Source organism: Bubalus bubalis, chromosome 14, assembly GCF_019923935.1.
Source record: "Bubalus bubalis isolate 160015118507 breed Murrah chromosome 14, NDDB_SH_1, whole genome shotgun sequence".
Taxonomy (NCBI): Eukaryota; Metazoa; Chordata; class Mammalia; order Artiodactyla; family Bovidae; genus Bubalus; species Bubalus bubalis.
This window is the reverse complement of record NC_059170.1, coordinates 16,599,158-16,607,584: the sequence shown is the minus strand read 5'-3', so window position 1 is coordinate 16,607,584 and position 8,427 is coordinate 16,599,158. Positions and strand designations below refer to the sequence as shown.

The window sequence follows — 8,427 nt, the reverse complement described above, 5'->3', positions numbered from 1 at the left end:
CATTTGCTGCAAAAGGAACCCATCTGTGCATATAGGGGCAAAGTCATAGGGGTGAGAAAGACTGTGGAGAATTCATGGGAATGGAATGTCAAATAGTGTGAGTGGGGTTTAGGGATGTTTGGAGGGAATGTTAAGGCTGGAAAGCATGGTGGGCCCCAGACCACAGCCAGCCTTCAATTCCAGGCTCAGCTTAGCCCATAGGGAGTCATGGGAAAGCTTTTAAACAGTGGAGTGGTATGATTAGGGCTGAGTTGGGGAAAGATAATGATCTAATCATTAACCATGGAATTTTAGAGCTTAAACTAAGTGATTGTCATGATCTCTGGACCTTATTTTAAAGATTAACAAATTGAGGTAAAAATGTGTTGCCCACAGTTGGCCAGGAGAAGCATTTTCTCCCACCTTGTCTCTGTAGGTGAGCTGATCCTGAGACTGGGACATTGGGGTGTGCTTGCATGGCCTGTGAGGTAAGCTGTTCCCAATAGGATGAGGTCCCATCCCTCTGTGACATCTCTCCATTTCTCTTCTTTGGTCCTGCCCTTCATGGTCTCCAAAGACAATGGTGCATATGGGAGCCCGCTTCTTACAAGTTCCTTCTCAGATGTGTGACCCTAACCATGTCCCTTCCCCTTGGGAGCTTCAGTTTTTCCATCTGGTTAACGGGTGTGATAAATGAAGAGATGGTGCTCGCTTCAGCAGCACATATATTAAAATTAAAATGATATAGAGGAGATTATCATGGCTCCTGAGCAAGGATGAAGCACAAAATTGTGAAGCATTCCATATTTTTAGATGTAGAAAACAAACTTATGGTTACCAATGGGGAATGGTGGGGGGGGGGGTGATAAACTGGGAGACTGGGATTGGCATACATACACAATTATATATAAAATAGATAACTAATAGGAACCTACTGTATGGCACAGGGAACCTACTCAGTACTCTCTAATGACCTATATGGGAAAAGAATCTTAAAAAGAGAGGATTTATGTATTTCTATAACTGATTCACTTTGCTATACAGCAGAAACTAACATAACATTGTAAATCAACTGTACTCCAACAAAAATTAATCTAAAAAAATAAATGAAGTGATGGCTGGTGCTGACTATCAAACATTCTGGGACCTCCTCCAGCCCTCACTTCCTAAGGAGGAAGGAGGCCAGTCATGACCAGGTTTCCTGACCATGGCAAGAAGTGTGAGGCAGAAGGTTGCTGTTAGTTGGAAAAACTAGGAAAAGTTTGGAAAAACAACTTTTTAAAATAATTTACGTGATTAGTCCAAATGTGACTCTGGGATACACAGAGCCAACTGGATTCTCACTTTTCTCATTCAGGTCCCTATACTTCTTTTTTTTTAAATGAAAAAATTATTTATTTATTTGTTTTTGGCTGCACTGGGTCTTTGTTGCTGCCAAGGGCTTTCTCCAGTTGTGGCAAGCAGGGGCTACTCTTTAGTTGTGGTGTGAGAGCTTCTCATTGTGGTGTTTTCTCCTGTTGCAGAGCACAGGCTCTAGAACACAGGCTTAGTAGTTGTGGGGCATGGGCTTAGTTGCTTCACGGCATGTGGAATATTCCTGGACCAGGGATCAAATCGGTGTCCCCTGCATTGCAATTGTTAAGAAGGATTCTTAACCACTGGACCACCAGGGAAGCCCTAATTTTGTCTTTAGTGTGATGTAAGTTACATAACATAAAACATACTATTCTAACCATATTTAACTGTACAGTTCAGAGGCACTGGTACATTCACTTTGTTGTGCTCCTCTTAATGTGAACTAAGACCTCAACAGCTGTGTAAGTGAAAGTGGTAAAAACCATCCACTGATGGACTTCTCATAATATCGAGGGACAGCCCTGGAGAAGTACAGATACCCCTCTTCTAGTTCCCCGAGACCTTACCTGGCTGAGTCCAGCTGGTAGCAGGGATGTCAGGTCTGCTTGCTGACTTGGCAAGCCAAAGCATTAATGGCTCCAGGACCTGTCGGGTGCATGGGAGGGGCAGGACTGAGTCATTGATCGAGTCCCTTAAGACCCTTGAACACGGCCTCACTCTGGCACAGCTTCTACAAAACTCAGGACTGGCTCTTGGGGAGATAGGCACATGGCTTTGGAACTCTGCCAATTTTAGCTGGAAGAAGCATACTATGTTAGAGTCAGGATTATCCTAAAAGCTCAGTTCTACCTTCCAGCTGCTTGAGAAAGATCCAGAAACCACTCAGGCAGAAAATAGAGGTGCAGTCACTTGGTCACCACATGTAGATTTGGGTCCACCTCTGTGTCAGACCCTGTGGGAGACAGAGAAATGAGGCAGGCATATTTCTTTTCTGTGGCTTTAGCAGAACATCTGTGATTTTTTTTTCCCCTTAATTGATATTAATGCATGTTCACTCTCCAAAACTTGTAAAATGCAGAAAAGCCAAAAGAGGAAAGTAAAAGTCATTTCAAATATTATCTCTGGAGAGAATTATTAACATTTTGCTGTATTTCTTTCAGGCTGGTTATACCATATTTAAGTATATGTGTATATATGTGTGTGCTCAGTCACTCAGTCATGTCTGACTCTTTGTGACTGCATGAACTGTAGCCCACCAGGCTCTTCTGTCCGTGGAATTTCTCAGGCAAGAATACTGCAATGGGTTGCCTTTCCCTCCCCACAGGGGATCTTCCTAAACCAGGTATAGAAACTGAGTCTCCTGTATTTTAGGCAGATTCTTTACCTACATGTATACAAATGTATATAAGTGTGCATTTAACTTCTTATTTTGGATTTAACTTCTAAAAATGGAATTACTTTTCATCATCCAACAAATGTTTATTGAGTACCTACTTTGTGCCAACATGTGCCAGCCAGTGGGATACACAGGAGGACAAAACATATGTGGTTCCTAAAGTCGTGACAGGTGCTGATAAGTACTACTCTGACACCTGCCTTTTTTCGCTGTATGTCTGACATGTTTCAGGTCACAACAGGTATTTCTACAACAGAATTTCATAAAATAGATGAAGCCCACTTTATCAAACCCCTATTGTTGCACATTTAGTTTTTTCTCCCTGTTTTCACTATTGCAAACAGTGGTCATCACTGCAGACATTTATTATAATTCATTTAGACATTCATTTCAACTCCTTTTGATGTTCCTTCCTAGACTCCCTTGCAGCTAAAGTTTGGAGACCTATTTGCTCATATCCATTGATGCACATGTGTGAAGCTCCAAAATCACTGTAGATGGTGACTGCAGCCATGAAATTAAAAGATGCTTGCTCCTTGGAAGAAAAGTTATGACCAATCAGACAGCATATTAAAAAGCAGAGACATTAATTACTTTGCCAACAAAGGTCCATCCAGTTAAAGCTATGGTTTTTTTCAGTAGTCATATATGGATGTGAGAGTTGGACTATAAAGAAAGCTGAGCACCGAAGAATTAATGCTTTTGAACTGTGGTGTTGGAGAAGACTCTTGAGAGTCCCTTGGACTGCAAGGAGATCTAACCAGTCCATCCTAAAGGAAATCAGTCCTGAATATTCATTGGAAGGACTGATGTTGAAGCTGAAACTCCAATACTTTGGCCACCTGATGTGAAGAGCTGACTCACTGGAAAAGACCCCGATGCTGGGAAAGATTGAAGGCGGGAGGAGAAGGGGACGGCAGAGGATGAGATGGCTGGATGGCATCACCGACTCAATGGATATGAGTCTGAGTAAACTCCAGGAGTTGGCAATGGACAGGGCGGCCTGGTGTGCTACAGTCCATGGGGTTGCAAAGAGTCAGACACGACTGAGCGACTGAACTGAACTGTGAGATTCTAAAGGCAGAACGATGTCTAGGTTATCTTCCTGCTTTGGCTGTTTACTGCTGGTGGTGAAGGCGTTAAGATTTTCTACAGCCATGGTCTTAGTGTTGCCACCAGCTCATGGTGTCGAGAGGTGGTGAGGGGGCATCAGCACATCTGATCCCTAAATTAAAACTGAAGTGACAGTTTTTTTCCATTAAAAAAGTTTTGGCCATGCCACATGGCTTGTGGGATCTTAGTTCCCCGACCAGAGATTGAACCTGTGCCCCATGCAGTAGAAGTACAGAGTCTTAACCACTAGACGGCCAGGAAATTCCCCAGACAAATTTCTGAAGACAACAGTTACGGCAACACTTCCAGGAAGTGGTAGAGGCAGCAGCTCCCACAGGTCAGCAGTACAGTGATAATTTATGAGAGTCACTCCTGGAAGCACATCCCACTCTCTAGGTCTTTCAATAATTTTGAAAGAACCCAACTTCCTTATTAAGTCTTCACTAGAAGTAGAAAATGTGGTTTCTGTTTCTTGCAACTGAACTCTGAATCATGCGAACTACTCTTTTCAGTCTGTTGGCAGTGATTGCCTTAGCATAAATTTCTAATCATGGAATCAAGGATCCATTTTTGGTTTAAATAGTTTTATTGAGATATAATTAATATACAATAAAACTCATCCATTTAGAGTGCACAGTTTAATGGCTTTTAATATATACAGAGTAGTGCATCCATCATCACAATATAATACTAGAACATTTTTTCCCCCCCAAAAGAAGCTCCATACCCATTAGCAGTTATTCTTTACCCTCCTTCTCATCCCAGGCAACCACTAATCTACTTTTTGTCTCCATGGATTTGCCCATTTTGGACATTTCCTACAAACAGGATCATACAATATGTGATCTTTTTCACTGGGCTCTTTGACTCAGCATTATAATTTCAAAGTTTGTCCATGTTGTAGCATATATAGCATCAAAATTCTGTTGCTTTTTATTACCAGGTCATATTCCGTTAGTGGAGATACCATTTATCAGTTGATGGACAGTGGGGTTGTTTCTAGTTTTAAGTTATTGTGAAGAATGCAGCTGTGAACATTTGTGTGCATGTTTTTGTGTGGATGTATGTTTTAATTTCCTGGAAGAGGAAATGGAAACCCACTCCAGTATTCTTGCCTGGAGAACCCCATGGACAGAGAAGCTACAGTCCAAAGGGTCACAAGAATCGGACACGACTGAGTGAGCACATGTTTTAATTTTTCTTGGCTATAGACTTAGAAGTGGAATTGCTGAATTACACAATAACTCTTGTATAGTTTTTTGAGAGACTGCCAAAGTTGTAGTGCTATTTTACATTCCCATTAGCAACGTCTGAATTTCTATTTTCTCCACATTCTCCCCAGCACTTAATATTGTCTCTTTGTTTATTATAAACACTCTAGAGGCTATCATGGTTTTGATTTACATTTCCCTAGCACAGAGTTGGACATGACTGAAGTGACTTAGCAGCAGCAGCAGCAGCAGCAGTGACTAATGATACCAAACGTCTTCTTATGTGCTTATTGGGCACCTGTATATCTTCTTTGGAGAAATGTCTATTCAGATCCTCCTGTGTTGGCAGGTGGGTTCTTTACCACTAGCACCAACTGGGAAACCCATTCACATCCTTAGCCCATTTAAAAATTTTTTCATTATTTATATAGTTGTTAAGGTTATTTATATATTCTAGATATGAATCCCTTATACTACATGTGATTTGCAAATATGTTCTCCCATTATTGGGTTGTCTTTTTGATGAAATTGCAGCACAAAAGTTTGGTTTTGTTTATTTATTCTTATGTTTGGGGCTGTGCTGTGTCTTGCTTTGCACGGGCTTTCTCTAGTTATGGCGAGCGGGGCTCCTCTTCATTGTGGCGCTCAGGCTTCTCATCTCAGTGGCTTCTCTCGTTGCAGAGCACAGGCTGTAGGGCATGCAGTAGTTGGGGTGCACAGGCTTAGTCGCTCCGAGGCATGTGGACTATTCCCAGACTGGGATCATGCCCTTGTTCTCTGTGTTGGCAGGCAGATTCTTATCTACTGCGCCACCGGGGAAGTCCCTGCAGCACAAAATTTTTAATTGTGAGGAAGCCTTATTTATCCTTTTTTTTTTTTTTTTGCCATTTGTGATTTCGGTGTTATATCTAAAAAGGCTTTGCCCAACTCAAGGTCATGAAGGTTTATGCCAGTATTTTCTCCTAACAGCTTTATAGTTTTAACTCTTATGTTTAGATATATGATCCATTGAGTTAATTTTTATGTATGGTCTGCATGTGGATATCCAGTTGTCCAGCATCATTTTTTGAAGGATTTCTTTCCCCCACTGAATAGTCTTGGCATCCTTGTTGAAAATCAATTGACCATAAATGTAAGAGCTTATTTCTGGACGTTCAGTTCTCTTCTCTTGATCTATCTCTATGTTCTTAATGCCTGAAAACATTGTCTTGATTACTGTAGATTTGTAGTTAGTTTTGAAATGGGCAAGTGTGAATCCTCCAACTTAGTTCTTCTTTCTCAAGACTGTTTTCAGTATTTGGTGTCCCTTGCAATTTCGTGTGAAATTCAGGATCATCTTATCATCCTCTGCTAAATAAAAAAAGGCCAGCTGGAATTTTGATAGAGATTGCACTGAATCTGTGGATCAATTTGGAGGGTATTGCCGTTTTAACAATATTAAGTGTTCCCGTCCATAAACATGGGATATCTCTCCATTTATTTAGATCTTCTTTCACTTCTTTCAACAGTGTTTTGTAGTTTTCAGTATACAAATCTTGTACATCTTCTGTTAAATGTACTCCTAAATACTTAATTCTTTTGATCTCTTGTAATTGTTTTCCTAATTTCATTTCATATTGTTCATTGCTAGGGTATAAAAATATAATAGATCTTTTTGTAATGATCTTGTATACTGCAACCTTGCTAGCCTCATTAGTTCTAATAATTTTCTAGTTAGTTAGTTCCTTTAGGATTTTCTCTATATAAAATTAGGTCTTCTACAAATAGATATAGTTTACTTCTTTCCAATCTGATGTCTTTTATTTTATTTTCTTAACTGATTGCTCTGGTTGGTATCTCCAGTACAATGTTGAGTAGAAATAGGAAGGAGAGATATGATTTTCTTGTTCCTGATCTTGGAGGGAAAACATCTAGTCTTCTACCAGTAAGTAGGAGGTTAGCTGTGAGTTTTTCATAGATGCCCTTTATCAAGATAAGGACTCACCCATTTTTTAAGACTCATTTTGTTACATGAATCATGTCCCTTTTACATGCCAATCATTTTCCTTCAGCTACTCTCTTGGCTACAACATTCCAATGACAACCTGGGTCACTATGAAAGTGTAGCCTCTAGGAATGACCAAAACTCTCCAAGTGATGACTAATCAGCAGAGAGAGCGAGAAAGAGAGAAACTGAATGAATCAACTCCCTTGATCTAGGTACAATATTCCCATGCATGCAGTTTAATGTAGAACTGGTTCTCTGGTGACTGTAACTTACTGTGGATTTCCTTATGAACTTCAGCTAAATTGGTGGCTCTCAACCCTGTCAGTCCAGAGACACTCCTCCCTTAATAGCTTTTTATTGACATAAAGCATTGTTATGTGTCAACCTGGCTGACCCACAGTATCTAAGTATTTAACCAAACATTCTAGATGTTTCTGTAAGGATATTTTTTAGATGAGATTAACAGTTAAATCAATAGACCTTGGACAAAGCAGATTATTCTCCATAACGTGGGTGCTGCTGCTACTGCTGCTGATTCACTTCAGTTGTGTCCGACTCTGTGCGACCCCATAGATGGCAGCCGACCAGGCTTCCCCGTCAGTTTTGTTTAATCAGTTGAAGCCTTTAATAGAAAACAACTGACCTTCCCCAAGAAAGAGAGAATTATAATTCTACCAGCAGATGGCCTTTGGACATGAATTGCAGCATCGGTTCTTCTCTGGGTCTGCAGTCTGCCAGCCTCCCCTGTAGACAAAGGACTTGCCAGCCTCCACAATTGTATGAATCAATTCCTTAAAATACTACCCCAAATTATATGCATACAAACATACATACATACATATATATATATGTATATATATATATTGGTTTTAGAAAAGGTAGAGGAACCAGAGATCAAATTGCCAACATCCGCTGAATCATCGAAAAAGCAAGAGAGTTCCAGAAAAACATCTATTTCTGCTTTATTGACTATGCCAAAGCCTCTTGTGTGGATCACAAGAAACTCTGGAAAATTCTGAAAGAGATGGGAATACCAGACCACCTGACCTGCTCTTGAGAAATCTGTATGCAGGTCAGGAAGCAACAGTTAGAACTGGACATGAAACAACAGACTGGTTCCAAATAGGAAAATAGTACCTCAAGGCTGTATATTGTCACCCTGCTTATTTAACTTATATGCAGAGTACATCATGAGAAATGCTGGACTGCAAGAAACACAAGCTGGAATCAAGATTGCCAGGAGAAATATCAATAACCTCAGATATGCAGATGACACCACCCTTATGGCAGAAAGTGAAGACGAACTAAAAAGCCTCTTGATGAAAGTGAAAGTGGAGAGTGAAAAAGTTGGCTTAAAGCTCAACATTCAGAAAACGAAGATCATG

The 8,427-nt window shown here is 40.4% G+C and overlaps 1 non-coding gene across 1 annotated transcript; it reads left to right on the top strand.

Moving 5' to 3' along the window:
- The first annotated feature begins 683 nt into the window (after window positions 1-683).
- Window positions 684-790, top strand: LOC112578987. Its single transcript, XR_003103423.3, has one exon. It is a non-coding gene; the product is annotated as a U6 spliceosomal RNA (small nuclear RNA).
- Window positions 791-8,427: the final 7,637 nt, after the last annotated feature.